The 21,385-nt window shown below is 37.6% G+C and overlaps 1 long non-coding RNA gene across 1 annotated transcript; it reads left to right on the top strand.

The window, feature by feature from the left end:
* Positions 1–4,348: 4,348 nt before the first annotated feature.
* LOC141591329 (uncharacterized) lies at positions 4,349–4,991 on the top strand. The gene is made up of 2 exons (XR_012520809.1): positions 4,349–4,439; positions 4,769–4,991. It is a non-coding gene; the product is annotated as an uncharacterized LOC141591329 (long non-coding RNA).
* The last annotated feature ends 16,394 nt before the right edge of the window (positions 4,992–21,385 follow it).

The following is a 21,385-nucleotide window of genomic DNA, read 5'->3' as shown; positions in this document are numbered from 1 at the left end:
GATAACATTATTGGATTTGCATTATAACATGTAATTGGATGATTGTGTCTTAGTAGATGGTGGTAATGGAGGTGATTGCATTATAACATGTTACTTGGGGAGTATGTCTTGAAGTATATCTTTGATTGTTAGTTCACATGAGTACTTATTGGCTTAATTGACATTCATTTCATATGAGAAAGAAGCATGTTTGATAATCATTGCACATATGAAAATATGTGTTGGCAACACTACAAAAAAAAGGAATCATAGCGACGGACATATTGCGACGTACAAAAGAGCCGTAGCAAACAGTGCCTTGCAACGGACTTTGCAACGAATCAGATGTCCGCGACGGAATTTCTGTAGCAGCCCAATCGCCTAAACTGCGTTTTTTTTGACATGGCGGGTCTGCGACGGAAATTCCGTCGTGAGAATAAAATTTTAATTTTTTTTGCGACGGAAATTCAGTCGCAGGCTTTCTTTATACAGGAAATTTACCCGACTTCGTGATATCTCACTTCAATTATTTCCCCAAATTTTAAAAAACCCCAAATCGCAAAAAACTTCGACTACCACACCGACCACCACCCCTCACCATCGCCTACCTCACTGGTCGCCTCCTCTCTCCTCTCTCCTTTCCCCTTTCCCTTTTCTTCTCTTTTTTACCTCGCCACCGCTGTCCTTTTGTCGCCGCCGTCTGCTTGCTGCCGCCGTCCTCTCACCGTCGTCAACCACCACTTGCTCCCTCCTTCCTTCCCTCACCTTAATTAATACAAGGTTTATTTCTTTAATCTAATTTTTAATTAAATCTTTTAGTTAATTTGTGTTGTTTTATGGTTAGTTTGTTTAGTTTTGTTTTAGGATGATACTCCGTAATATTATTTTAATTAATTAGTGTTGTTTAATGGTAAGTTTGTTTAGTTTAACTTTGGGATTATTAGAGTAGTTTGGTTTAGTTAAAAGCCAATTTAGGATGTTTAAAGTAATTGTAGGATGCTTAGTTTAATTATGTTTGACTAGCTCTCCATTTACTTTAATTTACTTTTAATTAATTTTATATGGTTTATTAGTATGCATTAAGTTTGTTTTTGATAAGTTGTGTACACATTAGTGTTGTTTACAATTTAACTCCCTATACATTTACTTATGAATTCAATTGTGTCATGTGTTTTCTTTTTTTACAAAGATCAATTCACCCTATGCTTGTGTTGTTGTGAAATCATAATGTTTTGTATCTGTGATTGTTGATATATTTTAGACCTCGTACCCGTTCAGGGATTACACATTAGGTGTAATTTTTGAATAGTCCCCGTTTTTGGACTGTCTTTGAATCTTTTATGCCATTTAGGTGTTAAATACTCCTTTTTTTATTGATTGTTATGAGGCAAAATTTGGTTGACATTTCCTTTAATGTTCTCTTAATACATATGTAGAGTGAGAATTCAGTCTATATAGTGTATTTGGAGAACTGTAAGGAAGTGCTGCCGAATTTTTGTCCCATTACAATCAAAAAAAAAATTAGTATTCACTAATGGTATGAAAGATTCAAAGATGGGTTTAAGTTGGAGAGATATAAGGACCCCAATATATAATGTTTTTTTTTTTGGCTTGTTGTTGTTGTTGTTGGTGGTGGTGGTGGTGGTGGTGGTGGTGTTGTCGTCGTCGTTGTTGTTGTTAGTGGTGGTGTTGTTGTCCTAATAATATGGATATGAATGTTGTTATGTTATTGTCCCAAGAATATTATTGTGGTTATTATTGTTGCCATTTTTATTAATAATTGTTATTTGCGAACATATATCTAGATTTGCAATGAAGAGATTAGAACGGAACTGGATGTATGAAAGGTTGGATTCTAATAAAAAATTAAGGAAGGAATTCGTAATATATAAGTGTTGATAAATTCATTGATTAAGTTAAGCAACAAGACGAATTAGAACAAGGGCCAAAACCGGGTGAGTTTGAGCTGCCTGGCTGAACTCCTATTGCAGGTGCAGATGAACCCCCTGCACTCCTGTCAAAAATGCCACTGTTCCTTAGTGTAATAAATTAAGGTCAAACATAAAAGTTTGGCCTTGAAAGAAAAACAACTAATTGCATATAGCTTGAAAAGTGAAGCAATTATACATATATATATTTAGTAATTTGAAACTCTTTTCTTTAAATCTTTTTTTTTTTTTGAAAATTTGTGCATTAATTATTATAAATAATGGATATAATAACAATGTAAGTTGGGACTCGAATTTGTTAATAGATAATATTTCAAGTAAACAAAAATATGTTATAACTTTCGAATAAAATTAATCTAAAACTAATTGGATTTAGGAGTAGTAACCTACTATCCTAATCTCTCAGAAATAAAATATTTATTTAGCTATTGTACAAGATAGAAACATACATGTATCTATATATCAAACATAAAATTTAAATGTCCTAGATCGTTTTATACAAACTATCAGATGTCTTTTTATTATCTATGTCAAATTAAATGGGAACCTCCACATGGACGCCATTAAATTGAATGTTGATGGATGCTATAAGGGTACTTCTGGTCCAGCGGGTGCAGGCGGAATATTTCGCAATAATAGCGGAAATTGGATATTTGGCTTTGTGATAAATCTTGGACATTCTTCAGTGATGCTAGCCGAATTGCGTGGGGTGTGGTTTGGTCTGAATTTGTCACGCATGATGGGCTTGGAACAACTTATCATTGAGTCCGACTCACAAGTGGTAGTAAACCTCATCAATAAAGGGGGGGCGATTGATAATCTATTTTACGGGACTCTTATCCAGGATTGTAAGCGACTGCTTCAAGGTGGACAGTATTTGATTCGACACGTCTATCGCGAAGCTAATTTCAGCGCGGACAAACTATCGAAGATGGCATTGGCATTTCCTTTTGCTGACCATGAGCTTCAATTCACATCCCTCCACACGGGATCCAACACGTGATAGCTCGGGATGTTCAAGGAATGAGTGTTACTCGATTCATAGCTATGTAATCGGCTTCGGCCTCCTTTTTTCGTAAAAAAAATCTATGTCAAATTAAATACATACTAAAAACAATACTCTTTCTGTTCTGGTCATTTTCTTACCGTTGTTTTGACACAAAAATCAAGAAAAAGGGAGGGGACCACGTGTGATGGTTGTTAATGGATGACAAGTGGATAATAATGGAAGTAGAATAGCAAGTTACCTATTAAAAGCATTCTATGAATGAGACACCCAAAAGCAGAATAGGTAAACAAATGACGGGGACGCAAGGAGTAATAAAATGCAAAAGACCAACTTATCAAACGAGGGTTTAACACTTTAACTTATCTATGATTTTTAGGATATTATTCGATAAATAGGAGACTTTTGTCGTAATTATTAAAAAACGATTTTACTCATTGAAAAAAAATAATAAATCTCCTCTTTATAGTAACTCAAGCACACAAAAGAGGACATATATCATTCCATTCATCAACTCCTTGCAAAAATGGGTAGCAAACTTCCAAGAAAATAAAGGTAATGAACAATATGCTTCTAATTATATTTTATTTCATAACCAAAACAGAATACAATAAATAAATTCGTAATTTAACCGATTACATAGTATATATCAGTGTGAAATAGAAGATGTATGGTCAATCACATAATATTATTCTATTATTGTAACACTAATGTAAAAACCATGCAATGCATGCGCGGTATATAGTGTTTTTTTAGTGTATTATTTATACTTTTTAAATTTGCACCTTATTAATATTTAATATTTTACTCCATCGTATTTTGATATGAACAAAAAAATTGAAAGGGACAACTAATCAAAGAGAATTAAATTAAGTTGTGTTTTTTTTAATGAATTTGTTTTTTTTTTGTCACGAAGCTAATAGTAAGAATGTGTCAAGTTATTCTCTACAGCAATAATTATTACATTACTGAAAATTTTAGCAACTTATACTTTAATATCAATTTTATTTTATTTTAATGAAAAAATCATAATTATGAATTTATTTAAAAAATGAGAGTTTATTTATAAGAATATATTCATTGAAAAGATAATAATGTAATGAAAGAAAATTTTATTTATTACCTTATTTAGCTAGATGCTTTTTGGAGGGAAAACTAAGTGAATTTTTATTCTCTTAGTAGTAGGGGGGATACATAAAAATAAATGGGGGATTCATTGATTTTTCATGATTCATTGAATCATGGTTAATATTATGCATTCAGAATGCATGATATTATCCTAATGCTAATCACCTACTATATTAGCATAAGTGTAGCCTATATAAATGTGTCCCGTGTATTAGGCTCATACTACCAAGCAAAATTAGCATTCATATAATTTTCTTGTAACATATCATCATATACACTCAACTAACGTGAAATCTTTGTTGTGCAAAATGGCCGCCTCTTCCTCACTCGGAAACTTGAAGCCAACCTTTTTTTTCATAACTTTTCCTCCCTCTCAGGTACCATGACAAATAATGTATAAAGACGGTTTTACACAAATATTTATGTAAAATTATATATTAATTGCCTAATTGGTCAAAATAACCTAATCACTGAGTGTTATCGAGATTTGGTATCACCTTGTCACATATCTTATGTATGTCAATTATTTTAATAGTTCCTATGTATTGTATGTTAGAGGGTCGGTTCTGGTAACACCATCTCATTTTCCATTTCTATCGTTTTATAATTTTAAAGTAATTTTTTGCACTAGAATTTGTGATAATATCTTTAAAAATAATGTATGGTGTAATACTTACACTAACTATTTGTTGACATATATATGCAGATGACAAGTGATGAGAACAATGCTTCAGCCCCAGTTTAAACACAAAAAAAGTCTTATTTAGTGATTGGCCATAATTTCCCTTTTGTTGTTTAGGTTTTTTTTTTTACTTTGAGTTCAATTTATGTGGGTGTTTTATGTAATTTACCCTTGTACTAAATTACTCATCGTTTTTTTTGTTTGTTTTTCCTGATAATAAAAATGTGATGGCCAATTTATACATCAACTTAATTTCTTTTATTTGTTTCATTGATGATAAAACATTTCTAAACCTCATTATGAGTTGCAACAATTTTTTTTTTTTACGGATGTCACATTTAGTTACGATATCTTTGATAGCAAAATATTGTAGAGAAGATTATAAATTATAAATTTTACATTTATGTATACCTAACAATTTTAAATTTTACCTAAGATATCGTTTGCAACATGACCTAAACAAGTACACACCTATAAGAATTACTATAAGTCGATAAATAACGATACACATGCATAAATATAGTACGGTCTCACACAATAACTACTCCATATAGTCATATTCATTAGTTAATGTTCAACCGCGAACGATACAATTAATCGGAAAAACACTATCATCATCTTCTACAAACACAGACTAAAGAAACAGTACAATAAATTGCAAAGGGAATGAAAATTGTGTGAAGGATAAAAAGATTAAAGGGTTTGGTAATAAAAAAGAGAGATAAAATTAATAACTCCGAAACCGAACCCGAACTAGAACCAAAGTGGATAGTCAATCGTGAAATCAGAAGTAGTAAACAAGAGAAAGAGTGAATAACGCAGAACTTGGACAAATTTTATTTGTTGATGCTAAATATAAATATAAATCCGAGAATAGAGCTGACGAAGCAAGTGCCTTGGAAAATGACAGAACCGTAGAATATTGTCAAAAACGGGTCGGATAATGTAAACCGAAATCGGGAAGTTATTATTGAGCATCATTACACCGATGAACATCCATAAGAGCGCCCTGTTTATCTTCAACAGTAAATTATTATTACTGGATTTACCTTTACCGTTCATCATCTTCGGAAAACAGAGTAATAGAGATATGAAGTAATTTTTGGGTGAAAAATTACGAGGAGAAAGATGGGGTTTTGGGTCGTGGAGAACGACGGTGATGGTAATTGTAATTGTTTTTTTTAACAACCCAAATCGGGTTTATATTATATAACTCAAATCTGTCTCAGCAAAACAAACAATGTTCCCGTGTGGGTTCGTCTAGAGAGATGCAACCTAGAGAGAGAAACGTTGGTTTCTCCCTAGGAAATTAGGGTTTTCCATTGCAAATGGCAAAGAAACCTCGATCGAAAGCCTCTCTAAACAAACACAAACTTAAATCTAAAGAAAAATTACGCCTTTCTTTTACTAACATGGAAAATCTTAACCTTGATAATGATATACCTGAAACAAGTCATTCAGAAGTGGAAATACCACAATTTGCTGATGCGAGGAGCACTAAACCGATCAACAATATTGTGGGGATTCCAACTCTTGACCTAGATGTGGTCGTTGAGGATGATGACAAGGCATCTGAGGCGGAGGAGTCATGTTGCTGGGACTCTGGTATCTGGTAAGCGCCATTCTCAATCTCATGTTAACTCTGTTCCTAAAGAATTAATCCAGATGACGGTTGAGGATGTTGCTCCTAAACTAGAATACTGGTCTACTGTACGTTGTGATCTGTTACGTATTGGGAGGGAAACCGCCGTGGGAGCAACTGTTGATATTTGTTAACAATATGGCTTTCTTGGTTCGTTTCCCTTCCCTGGAATGTAAGGAATTGGTCTTAAAACAAGGATTTCCCATGTTTGAGAACAAACCTCTGGTGGTAAAACCTTGGACTGAATTTGCTTTCATGACTAAGAAACCTGTTAAATCTGTTCCCGAGTGGGTTCGTCTATGTGGATTGGGTTTAAAATTCCGGGGTGCGAATTGCTTGGCCAAGACTGCCTCTCTCTTGGGGACCTATATGAGAGCAGATAGTGCAACCGTAGACAGGACTCGTCTAGGGTATGGAAGATTAATGGTGGAGGTGCAGGTTAGACAGGAGTTTTCCAACAGAATTTATTTCAAAGATGAGAAAGGAATTGAAGTAGGTGTTGCAGTTGAATATGAGTGGAAACCTGTTGTTTGTGCATCCTGTAAGGGCATTGGTCATATTAGTGAGGACTGTAGGAGGAAGACAGTTGCACCACGTCAAGTTCAGGTGTGGAGACCAATTGTGAAACCTCCTACTAAACCTGTTGTTGTGAATGTAGTGCAGATTTCTATGCCAGTAATGATCCCTACCACTCCACTATGGGGGCCTATTAGGCATGACTCCTCTATAATTCCTGTAACACCCCGCGCTTTCCCTATATTTTTAAATAAACTTTTAAGTAATTTTTATTAAATAATTATTATTTAAAGCTTATTTTCATAAAATATCGTCTTAGCCGTGTAACGGTAATGATAGTGTAGATTTTAATAATATTATTCTCCGTCTCGAGTTATAGTAGACTTGGGACGAAAATTCTAGTGGATACCGACTCATTTTGAGTTATTGGGCTTATCTTGACTCATGGGCCTTTTTCCCCTCTTTTCTCTACACAAAACCCTCAACTAAACCCTCACAACTTCATCTCCCTCATTCTAATTTCTGAAATTCCTCAACAAACACTCCACCATTGTTAAACCCTTTGCTCTCAACCCTAAAATCACCATAACTCACTCAACTCTTCACCAATCCCGTTCCTTTTCGCGCCATTCTCTTCCTTTTCTCATTTCCCTTCTTTCTAAGTAAGAAAGTCACCATCTTTTCCTCTATTTCGAAATTCTCATCTTACAAGGATGTGGATTCTTGACTTAATACCTTTATTTTTGTGTTTAGGGGAGAACTTGGACAACCCGGAGGAGGATAGCTACATCATTGACGAGTCTTTAGAAGATTGAAGTGCAAAAAGGTAACGGTGATGGGTTACTCGACTTTTATGTTAAAATTGTGTGGTTTTTGTAGTTATAATCTCACATGAATGTTAAAAGTTGTATCTTTCATGATTGGTGCTAATTTGGATGTTGAATATCATGCTTGTTTGCAATTCTCACATGTTTGGATGAAATTCTCATGCTACATCTCTTGAATCCGAAATTACCCATTCACATGCTCAAATATGTTGTTTTTCCGAGTTAGAATCATGATAGGATACGTAAACAATTGATGGGAAACGATTTTTGTTGGTTTCAAATGGTTTAGAAGTGTTTTGCATTGAATCCGCGTGTTTGTAGTCCCAGTAGGGTGGCGTGGACGGATCTCTTCCACGACCGGGAGATCCTGTAAGTTTTGAACACATTTTAGAAAGCTGTAGTCCAGTAGGGTGATCGGCAGCACGGTCTCTTGACCTGGGTGGGAGTACATGAAGGTTTTAGGTGATTTTGAGTTTTGGCGTATTCCCAGTAGGGTGTGCAAAGCCGGGTGACCGGTGGGAGTACATCTGTGAAGGTTTTATGTGTTTTTGGAAATTTGGTGTATTCCCAGTAGGGTGACCTGCAACCGGGTGACCTATTTGGGAGTGCATCAAGGTTTTATGTGTTTTTGGAAATTTGGTTTGTAGTCCCAGTAGGGTGACCGTGCACGGTCTCTTGACCATTTGGGAGTGCTTTGTAAGTTTTATTTAAATTTTGATTTTGGCTTGTTGTCCCAGCCGGTGGACCGGCAGCCGGTCTACTGACCGGCTAGGAGTCCCCTGTGAGCTCCTTTTCACTTGTAACCTCTAATGATCAATGGTTTATGCATGTATCTTCTTCCTTATTGGTATTTGGTTAATATAAGACTTATTGATGTTATGTTCATGTAAACTATTGTTACTCGTACTTGTGATCGGAGTGTGACGTTTTACATTGTGCGACTACTCGACATTCCTTATTTATTTGCCCTCGGACATTGGGTCACGATTAAGTGCCATTGTTTCCGAGTTGGGCTATCTTCCTTCCGCCTCTTCGGACCTTGGGGTACGGCTAGGTACCATTGTTCCGATTGGGGTTACTCGACCTTGGGGCACGGCTAGGTGTCATGGCTCGAGTCTTGGATACGATTTGGGATTGTATGTCGAATCGGGTGTCGTCCATCCCGAGAGTCTGGCCAGATTTAGACTAGGACCGTATTATGATCGTCGTCCTACCAGGAGGTTGGAGTCTAGGGGTTTGTCTTGTTTGAGTCAAAGCCTTTGTAAATGTCTTGCTTGTTGCGATCATTGGAGTGTTCTTATATACGAGATTGCACGTCTTCTATGATTGTTAGTGAGAGTCTTGGTCCTATCGGATACTAATGGTGAGATGCAAGCCCCTAGTTGCGATATGATCGCCGGGATTGATGTTCCCATCCGTTCTTATGGTGAGATGCAAGCCATAAGTGTGAATGTGACATTAGTAGCCACGTCCCGTGCTATGGTTGTTAAGAGGTTTTCAAGTAATGGCTATTGGTTTCCATCTATGTATTATCTATTCAATTGATCCGTTGTTTACCTTCTTCGTATGATTCGATGCCTAATCTCATATCCATGTTTTGGTTACCTTGGATGCTTGTTTAATGTAATGTACCATGCCTATCTCTTTAAGAATGCAATATGCCTATCTCATTATGATTATCGTTTATATTCCCTTGTTCATTATCATTCAAGTATGATGTATGATCAATATGTTTAATTAAGTTCTTGCTTACGTGTTTCTTGACATATTGTGGCTGGGAGAACCCTGAGTTACTCCCCACTGACTGTGGCGTTCATGTTTACATGAATGACAGGTTTGTGATGCAGATTATGGGGAAGACGTGTGAGCTAGCGAGAACGTTGAACCTTGGACCTTAGTTATAGTTTGCTTAGACTCACGTATCGTTAGACTTGTGTTTATTCGTGGGATATCTTTTCCCCAACGCACTTCGTTTTTCTTAATTGTAAAACTTATTCATCTTACTTTTCATTTTCGTTTGATCACTTATGGTGGATTTCACACTTTAAACTTTAAAGGTTTTAAAAATCTCGTAATTTCCGCTTTAATTTTGATGCCCTATCGAGGGGTGCAACAATTCCTACCATAGCTAGCCCTATTATTCAGCTTACCAGGCAGGAGCACAACATTACTCATCTTAGCCTTGGTAAATCTTACCTGTTGGCTGCTTCACCAGAGAAGAATAAAGAAAAGAATGGTGAGAGGTATGAATAACCCAAATAAGCAATTAGATATTAAAAACTTTCTGCATCAAAATAAATAGGCTTATTTGGTTTGGTGGAGACAAAAATAAAGGAGTAGCAAGACTTCATTTTTGTTCTTCATAATTTAAGACAAGTTTGGCATGGTGTCAATAATAATTCTCATCATCCTGGTGGTAGAGTATGGATTATATAGGTCCCTTAATTTTTTTCCATATCCTCAGCAGCTAGCTCTAATCAACAGATTACTGTAGAGGTTCATGAGATTTTTTCAGGGGATGTCTTTTGTTACACTGTGGACTATGGGTCCAATTCAGATAGTGGTAGAGAAAGGCTTTGGTTACAACTTCAACAACTTAAGGACTCGTGTGATAAACCTTGGTGTATATGTGGTGACTTTAATGCTCTCCTGAACTATAATGAGAGAATAGGCGGGGAGGTTACCTGGAATAAAATCAGAGATTTTAGGCAGTGTGTTGAGTATTGTGAGCTTATTGATATCAAGGCTCAAGGTTCTTTCTTTACCTGAAAAAATAAGCAAATACCTTCCATAAGAGTTTTCTCAAAGATAGATAGATGTTTGATTAACATAGATTGGATGACTTTATATCCTGAGTGTTCTGCTTATTTTATGAATGGAGGAGATTTTGATCATTGCCCCTGCATATGCTACAGAAAGAGTGCAGCTTCAATTAGGAAAACTTCCTTCAAATACTTTAACATGTGGTATTTAGATCCTTTATAATCTACAATAGTGAAGCATGAATGGAATAAGCACATACATGGCATCAAAATGTACCAAGTTCTTACTAAACTAAGGAATTTGAAGAAGCCTTTGAAGGAGATGAATAAGAGTAGGTTCTCTGATGTTGAAAAAGCTGCTGATATTGCAGGAATTGTATTAGCTGATGACCAAAAACGACAAATGCATTTGCATTCAAATGATCATCAACTTCTTCAAGCAGATAGGGAAGCTACTGCTACCTACAGTACTCTGAACAAAGCTAAGACTAGTTTCTTGCAGCACTAGTCCAAAACTGTTTGGCTTAAAAATGGTGATGAGAATACCAACTATTTTCACAGTTAAATTAAAGTCAGGCATATAAAAAACAAGGTACTGCAGATTACTGATGCCAGTGGTATTGTTCATCAGGATCCCCTTCACATTGAGAAAGCCTGAAGGTGTTACCATCTCGGTTACCCGAGGTAGTAGATCAAATAGACAATAAAAGAACTCTTATATTGAATTACTGTAACTCTTTACAACCAGATACGAAACTGATTACAAGTGATGATAAAGACTACTATAAACTCATGCCTCTGAATCTCTAGACCAGTAGCGTGATGACTTGATTCCCTCCATGCCCAGCAACAACAGACCAACTGTAACTGCTAATCCAACTGCTCACCATCCCCGAATGGATCACCACAGTTTTGAAAACATAACACGGGGTCAGTACTGTACAATTAAAACAAGATAGATATGATAAGTAACCAGTTGATCATCCATCATCTCCGGTCTCCCGAATCTCACACAGTAACTGACTACACACCAAAGCGTGTAGCCCTGTCAGATTACCCATCATAACAAGTAATCCTCGCCGTCAGTGGGGGGACCGTAGTCAATCCCCACCTAAACCCCGCTCATCAACGAGCGATAACCCTGTCCCTTAATGTGCACATCCCCTCCCGTGGCGGGTTCCACGGAGGGAGAACTAGGGTGTGAATCCACTCCCGCAAGTGACTCTACCACAATCATCACAACACCACAACATCACAACCACCACCACAACACCAACACTCCGATGATCAGCAGATAACAATAAACACAATGCAATCACATCTTAAATCAATCAACAGAAACTGAGTAGGGAAACCCTACCTCATCGCCAATCGTGCAAATGCATCCATACACAACCAAGGAAGACTCCGAGACGAATCCTACAATGATGACCACATCCTATTATACCACTACTTCCAACAATCTACTGAAAGAGACCACAAAACAGCGACTTACCTAATGACGCGGACTGACGGTGACACGGACGATGACCACGCTCACATCCTTCATATGCAAACCCCGTCTTTTTCATGGTTGAGGTGTAGGCTATATACATGAGGGAGTGTGGAGGTAGAGGTGATTGGTGAGAGAGAGGTAAGCTAGGGTTAGAGGAAGATAACTGTCGAAAATGGGAAAATGAAATAAATCTTGCGAACCTGCGTATTTATATTAACGCGTCGACAGCAGCCATACTCGATCGAGTACTTACATACTCGGCCGAGTAGGCTCTACTCGGTCGAGTATACACAATACTCGACCGAGTAGTCCCTGCTAGGTCGAGTAACCACTCCTGAAATGTCCCTATCCTAGCCTAGTCTCTCACCTATCCCTTCCTAAGGTCTTTCCTGGTCAAAGGGTCGGTCAAAAGAGTCCTTAAACATCGTGGATATTACAATGATGATTCGCGAGGTGCGTCCCCTACTGAGTGGAGTCATTTGCGGGAGTGGCTTCATGCCCTAGTTTCGCCCTCCGTGGAACCCGCCACGGGAGGGGATGTGCACATTAATGGACAGGTTTATCGCTCGTTGATGAGCGGGGCTTAGGTAGGGAGTGGCTGCGGTCCCCCACTGGCGGTGAGGATTACCTGTTACGATGGGTAATCTGGCATGGCTGCACACTTTGGTGTGTATTCAGTGATTTTGTGTGATTGGTAGACGGACATGGATGTTACCCAGCTGTTAATTTTTCTTTTGTCGGTCTTATCTTGATTAATCAGTAACTGACCTCGTGTTGTGTTTTCAAAACTGTGGTGATCCATTCGGAGATGGTGAGCAGTTGGTTTAGCAGGTACAGTGGTCTGTTTGCTGATGGGCTTGGAGGGAATTCGAGTCACCACGCTACCGGAATAGATGTCCTGACGCATGGGCTATATAGTAGTCATAGCTATCACTTTGTATCACGTTATGTAGTTTTGGTTGTAAAGACTTAAAGTAATATAATATAAGTGTTCTTTCATTGTCTATTCGACCTACTACCTCGGGTAACCGAGATGGTAACACCTTCATACACTGGGATGGTCCTTGGTAAGGCATCTTGATGTACGGGGGTGTTACAGTAGTGAAAGTAAAAGTAGTAATAACGAATGTAATAAAAGTAACAATATTGACAGTAAAAGAAAGTATGTCTGAACAAGAGTAGGTCTCCTAAGAGACAGTTTCTTAATAAGTTTATTGTGAGATTATTTTATACTTTTAAGAAGTAGTACTAATGGTAATGAAATAGATACAAATCATGATTAAAGATAAAATAGATACATTTATTATGTAAATAGGTACGCAATTACTATGTCACATTCAACAACAAAAGGGTCACGGAATACAAATAAAAGGGTACAGAAGATTGATCTCTCAATTAGCTAACCAATCGATTAAAGTAAAATATTAATAGCGGGAGTAGTGAATTTGTCTCATAATTTATTTAGTTTCATCGTAATTTTAAGATATGTCATAACAAAATATATTAATAATAAATTTATGAGTTTACTCCTAAGGAAGCTAGCAACGAATTGGTTATCTATGGATGTTCCATACATCTCGTGTATGTGTAGCCTTTTTGAACTGGAAGGTGGGGAAGGGTGAGGTTGATTTTAGTATAGGCCAGATTACTATATATGGCTACTGATTAGTCTAGCTTAAAGCCGTTTTTTATTGTGTATTTACGTTTTATGAAAAAAAAAAAAAGACATATTCATCATTTTGAATATCAATATAATAAAATTAAAAATATAATTAGATTTGGGATTAAGACTTAAAAAATAAGCATGATTCACGTTTGATGAACATGAAACTACAGGATTATGATTTTATGTATTTAGTTAATTTAACCAGTTATTAGTTGTAGAATAAATGGTAAAACAAGTTTATAAAATATCATCGGAGGTCAATTTAACTTTGTCAGTATTTTTCTTATTCCAGATTTGTGATTCAATTTATAGATATAATAAGTATATTGTACGTGTAAGACATGCTTTACAAGTTACTTTGTCATGCAATGATTTTATATTTAAAAGTGTAATAGTTTTTATAATAGTATTTCATACTTTTTTCGTCAATGGTTAACTATGAGGAATCTCATATGACCGAGTATAGTTGAACATAATATACTCCTTAGCAGAGGCAATTCTACGGTTTGATGTACATATTGTTGGTCTTGCTTAAGTTGGGTGAGCTTAATGACATGTCTTGTGTATAATCTTTAGACACAAAGTTCTCCGTAAACTTCTTTTTCAGTTTAATCCCAGACTTAATTGGTTCCTTACCATCCCTTGTTCTCTAGTTTTTCATGTTCTCATACCAAAGAGAAGGATAGCCTTTAAGTTTCAAGATAACAACTTTAAAAGCTTTTCTATCAGAGTATATCTTAAACTCAAAGCCTTTTTCAATAGATCTAAACTAATCTAACAACTCCTCAGCGTTTATACTACCATGAAAATTAGGAAGCTCTACCTTTAGATCTTGGTCATGCTCTTTGTAGATCCCCTCAGCCATGGACTCATCTGGCTTTGATTTGGTCTCCACCCTATAGAATACTTAGCCTATCCCTGCTCCTATGAAGCCTTGACCTCTGCCTATATTTGGTGGTGGTCTTTCTCCAAGTGGAATTGAGATGTTAGCCATCATAATGTTTAGAGCATTCACCATGAGATTAACAACTCCAATTAGACCCTCCATCTTAGACTCAATTCCAACAAGTCTTTCTTCACTCATTGGATTGTTTTTGTGTTTTTTTTGTAATTGGAGGAAATAATGCACTCACATACAAGGCTTACCCCAAGACTAACACGAGATGAAACTTGTGTTATAACCTGGCTCCTGATGTAACACCCCCATCCTCCAAGTGCCTTACCAGGACCACTCAGGTATAAGGATGCCACCATCTCGGTTGCCCGAGGTACTGAATATCATAAGACAATAAAGAAACGTACTTTTAAAGTAATTATAGATTAAGTGATTACATGTTATAACCAAAACTAATAAAAGGAATTACAAGGTTCTCATACGGTCTCTGACTAAAACTATCAAAGCTACTAGACTTCGTCGACACACGTGGAAGACTTCTAAGCGCCACGTGATGACTCATCCCGGCTATCCCATACGCGTCATATCACACTGCTCAATAAGCTGCTCACCACCCCGAATGGATCACCACGAGTTTTTAAAACATTTAAACGGGTCGAGTACTAATCACACAATTCAATACATATATCAACAATAAGATAAGCAGACAATTTAACTGTCACACACACGCACACACCACCAACCAACTCCCATCATCTCAACACCGATCGTCCTTTGGACCCGCCACGCGATGGGGGACCGCAGCCATTCCCACCTAAGCCCCGCTCATCATACCGAGCGATAACCCTGTCCATTAATGTGCACATCCCTTATGTGGCGGGTTCCACGAAGGGCGAAACTAGGGCGTGAAGTCACTCCCGCAAGTGACCCCACTTAGCCGAGAACGCATCTCGAGAACCATCAACAAACACAACCACAAACACAGTACAATCATTATATCAAACAACCAAGTACAACACATCACCAATATCCCATTATGGGACTAATGCGAGTAGGAAATCCTACCGGAAAGCACAACTGTGATCGGACGGTATCACAATTTGTACCAAAAAGTCTCTTCTACGAACCCTCCTCCTATCATATAACACATAGAGGCTACACATCACAAACTACACACAAAACCCCAATCTCTAAATTAGGGTTTAACCAAACTTAACAAAACATTATAAAATTATATTAAAAGCTTACCCTCGACGCAGGGAACTCAACGATACAAACACGACACCGACCGTCACGAACTCAGGAATTGCTAAGGATGCGATTAGGAAGATGAATGGTTGCTTTCTCTCTTAAACAGGGTTTTAGGTTTTGTAAAAGTGATTTAAAACAAAGACGACTATGTTTAAATACCTTAATCGCATAATTAACAAAACCCGAGAAAACTCCCGTAAAACTTAGGACACTCGATCAGTACCCAAGGTACTCGATCGAGTACCCCCTTACTCGATCGGGTGCTGACTACTCGATCGAGTACCCAACAGTCGAAACTATTTTATCTCGCAACCTACCCTTACTCTGACGGAGTAAGGGCTACTCGATAAGAGTACCCCAAGACTTATAAATACGGAGTATTACGGTCTTCCCTCCTTAAAAAGAACTTCGTCCCCGAAGTTCAACCCATACATAAAAACAACCATACTGACTCGACCAAGACACAACAACTTAGCTAAGGACTAAGAGAACTCGACCGAACATAGAACATGAACTCTTAACACCCACTCCACCAACTATGTTTACTTCCACAACATGATTCACTATATCGTATCTACCACATATATATCTCTCACAACACCAACTCCATACATAACCAACTACCATCTCTAATGCTGCTAGCTCCATAATATCATCAACTATCAAATCCAATACCAAGACACTCATAGACATCAAACGGGATGTTACATTCTACCACCCTTAAAAGGAACTTCGTCCTCGAAGTTTACTCACACTCATAACTCATCATCCAACTGTCAATACTAGCGAAATATTCTCACACTCCTAAACATCACGCTACTACAAGCACGGTCATGACCTTTAATAAAATCACCCACAACACGAATCGATCTTTTATTCTACATCAAGACTCAACTTCCGAATGTATTACCATATGTACAACCATCAAAATCTGTTTTAAAATCTGTTTTATCGCATCCTACTCCTCTTAAGACAAATGTTACGTCCTCGTAACTCACTAATACCAAACCATATCTATATCTCATTACCCTCTGTACCACCACATGTCAAAGATAACCGTCTATAAACCAAACACTCACCATTCTTATATCCAAAGCTCCCATACATAAACATTTCCCATTCCTCAACTCATTCGGCATAGCACCTAACCTATACCATAAACTCGTAGCAAATCACCATACCCACTCTTCATTATTCTTTTTGCAAACAACATACCTCTCTATGTAAGGCACTTATCTCCCAGAAGCATAACTCACGATCATGATCGTTACATACACGCACACTAGATCCTCAAGTTCTTTCTTTCATTACCGCAAAATTCATACACAACTTATCATGACACTAATTTCCCCAACACCCTACACTCCTTTGTCTCACAAAAGATTATGAACTACCTGCCGCTTTCACTCATTACAACACATGTTCCACGAATCATTTTCCATTACCATGTCTACCGAGCGTCTCATCGAAAACAAGATCAAAATTACCGTAACAACCTCTCACAACCGTGTCCCATCAACAGATTATCACTATCCCATGACAACAACGAAACATATACAACTCTATTTCACATCATACTCTACCTCATTCCCAACTTAACCTGGTAAAGAAAACATGAATAAGCAAGACAACTGTCTATCAGCACAAAGTGACACTCGCAGAGAGCAACATCAAACAAAACAACAATCTATGTATAACTGGTATGTACTTTCGAAACCCGAATCATAATCATCCCGCCTACTCCACCACAACCGGTGACGGCATCACAACACCGCCACCCTGTGACCCACCGTAGTGCGAAAATACCCGCATCACAAAGCACTATGTACCGTGCCCGGATCACCACCCGAGGCACCACAGCCACACCGATAGACATCACAACTGCATACAATTCCCATACATACTGACTCAGCATAACTTCTCAGACAAGAAAAACTTGCTCAAATCCACTTTATTAAATCACCACGCAACATATTATATGGATAAACAAATAAGCATCTCATGAACATTATCTCTACCATTTCACGGAATACACATGTGTTATCAATACACATAAAATTATAACTAGCCATGTCAAATCAATCAAATTATTACCATTTTGAATATCATTAAATTAAATTACCGTGTCCAACATATATATATATATATTACCGAACATTCATAAAACAATTTTATAATTATCATACCATACCACTTCTTGTGAGGTCAGAACCTCACACAAACATTTACACAAATCACAGACCCGTAATCACAACCAACTAGTCAATCCTGACCACGTAAGTCACCACTCGAAAAAGGCTACCTACCGCCCGAGTTTAACTCATATGCTCCTCATAACATATTCCCCCATTCGCACAACCATCACTTCCTGCCAAATATAATCACACCTTCACTATTCAACTAATAGCGTCCGCCTCATCTAACCACATCTTATACCCTCTCACAATCATACACAACAATCAGGTCCCTACCAAGTCAACCCCTTTAGAATTGCTACCTTTCTAATATTCCATCACTCTTAGCCATTAGTGATAACACCACAATGTCACCGCTGCTCGTGTATCAAATCTCTTACACTCATATCAAAATAACATGGTTTTTCTACCATTTTTGGTTAACGTTGCAAATGACGAACATCAAACCCATCCACAAAATTACCTCAACATTATTCCCAATGCTATCTTATTTATATTGTCATCCAACCCTCCACCAAATATCTCGTATCGTGCCAATACTCCACCAACTTCTTACTCCCTTAATTCCTCGAAACTCATTACCAATCATGTTGCCCTGAAACTCCTATATAACCTTTAGCTAACATCCTCGTGATACCATCACATATTTCGATGATTTCTTATCTTTATATCACATAGCTCCGGTGAACATTTTCCTCAGCTTACTTTTATCCTTCTTTTCTCTTTACACTCAATAATACCAATTAATAGTTCAACTCCTTATTCCTTCTAACTAACTCTTTAGAAATCTGGTCACCCCTTCGTTGCTCCAAAACTTAATTCCATTATTTTCTACCGACATCATCTCACTCTTTCCTACCATGGATCTTCTCTTATTATGCTATCACTCATACTTGCCACTAATCTATCCATAGAACCAACGTTTAATGTTCAAACAATTGCATCCCCCTTTTTACATCCCTAGAAATCAGAATTCATTTAATACTGTTAATTACCCAAGGAAATCACACAGTAGTTTCATCTTTTAATAAACCAAACCTCCCAAACTCACTTACTGTCTACAAATACACCTCGCGACATGTCTCCACAAAGTTCACTATATATTACTCTTCTCAACCCCTTTAAACGAACTTTCACTACATAAATCCATAATCCACACGACTCCTAACCATTTCCCTCCATAACTCTTTACACATCTCAAGCTGCCACTATCCACATTCTTACTTTCAATCTTTTCATTCTCGCGTTCATTATACTCACATCATCCCTTGCCTATATTCACCTATTTTTACCTTACTCAACACACGATCATATCACTCATCCCGTCTCGCAAAACGTGCGCCATGCCTCAATAAACTATACCAATCTTCCCTTTCTTTTTCCACCATCTATCATAATCACATATAACTCATGTCCTCCCCACCGAACTCATACTCGTCATAGTGCCAGTCTTTACATCATAAGATTGGGTAACTTACGCTTCAGGACCAACACATACGTAAAACAATGCATAAAGAAGTAATACAACACCTTTGAATTAAACATAATATGCAATGAATGTCAAAAGATAAACATATGATCCGAAGTACGCACATGACCTGCACCGACCCCACTCGATCGAGTACCAGAACCTACTCGATCGAGTTGAGGCTACTCGATCGAGTGCCAAACATGCTCGATCGAGTGCCCCGACTCCAGAACCCAAACAGACCTTCTGATCTCTGACTTACTCGACCGAGTAGCCCGGCTACTCGATCGAGTGACCCCATACTCGATCGAGTGCCCGAGGTACTCGATCGAGTGCCCAAAAACACGATTCTGGTCAAAATAACGACAAGTACCCACTCGATCGAATCAAACCCACTCGATCGAGTCAAACCCCCTCGATCGAGTCATGCAGACTCGTGAATACTACCCGAATGTTATCTCACATACCCTACGTACTATGCATTCATTATTATTTCAACATTATGATTACAACTACGCATTCGAATCTGCGCGACTCCTCATACAATCAACAAAATAGTCTACTTCGTGTTATCAAGTGCCACGTTATAAACAACCATCATGCTTTTCATCCAATTCGTTATATAAAACACATATCATTGAACCTCTTATTCTTCATGTTACTACTTACCAAAGGCCAAACATTACCATCTATCATGCTCATATAACATTCAACTTTTAGTCATGTATTACCCGCATGTTTTAAATTTTCATAACTTTTCATAACACAAACCACACCCATACACTACAATTCCTATTTACAGGTTGCTAATACAACAACATTACGAATCCACTTCATATCATAAACACTTCCATAATCAAGAAATTCATATCCTTACGAAATTACCACCTCATCTTTTCCAATCAATTCATCTAGTTCAATTACTTACTTCATCTAACAAGCGCATATGATACAATGGTAGACAATTATACGAACTTAATATATAGCTTTACGCAAACAAAACTACGAAAACAAATCTTATCACACCCCCTAACCACATGTTTTCGTCTTGCAACATCATTATTCATCACACATCGTCATATACGAACTACTTTCCTTTCCTGCCACATCATTCATCATTCTCATATACCTTTCCAACGATTCCAACCAACATGTAAACCAACTATCATGCAACATGCTTTCGACAAACCATATACAACACAATTAACATACACGTCGCACATATACACACGGACTCCACGTTCCCATACCATGTGACTGGCTTAAGTGTCATGGGGCCAAGATTTTGAAGTGAGGGCGCCTACTCACCCAAAACCTAGCATCGGTCGGGGCTCCCATTACACATACACCAGGTTCATTTTATTAGACTCCTATGTTCATTATGTTCATTTGTTCTGAGTTCCAAAATCGTCGCTCGATACCATTTGTAACACCCCATACTCCAAGTGCCTTACCGGGACCACTCAGGTATAAGGATGCCACCATCTCGGTTGCCGAAGTCGAATATCATAAGACAATAAAGAAACGTACTTTTAAAGTAATTATAGATTAAGTGATTACATGTTATAACCAAAACTAATAAAAGGAATTACAAGGTTCTCATACGGTCTCAAACTAAAACTATCAAAGCTACTAGACTTCGTCGACAATGGAAGACTTCTAAGTGCCACGTGATGACTCATCCCAGCTATCCCATACGCGTCATATCACACCTGCTCAATAACTGCTCACCACCCCCGAATGGATCACCACTGTGACACCCTTAAATCTAGCCATAAATAAATACGTAAATTCTACAGAAAAACTGGTAGGATATGTTTGTAAATGGTTCAACTAGTCCAAAAACCTGCAATTTCAAAAAAATTTCTAACTTAAACCATTCACAACCATTCCAACTCAAGAAGAGTGTCATAACCCTGCAACA

The sequence above is a fragment of the Silene latifolia genome, chromosome 7, assembly GCF_048544455.1.
Source record: "Silene latifolia isolate original U9 population chromosome 7, ASM4854445v1, whole genome shotgun sequence".
Lineage (NCBI taxonomy): Eukaryota > Viridiplantae > Streptophyta > Magnoliopsida > Caryophyllales > Caryophyllaceae > Silene > Silene latifolia.
This window is presented reverse-complemented; position numbering and strand designations above follow the sequence as displayed.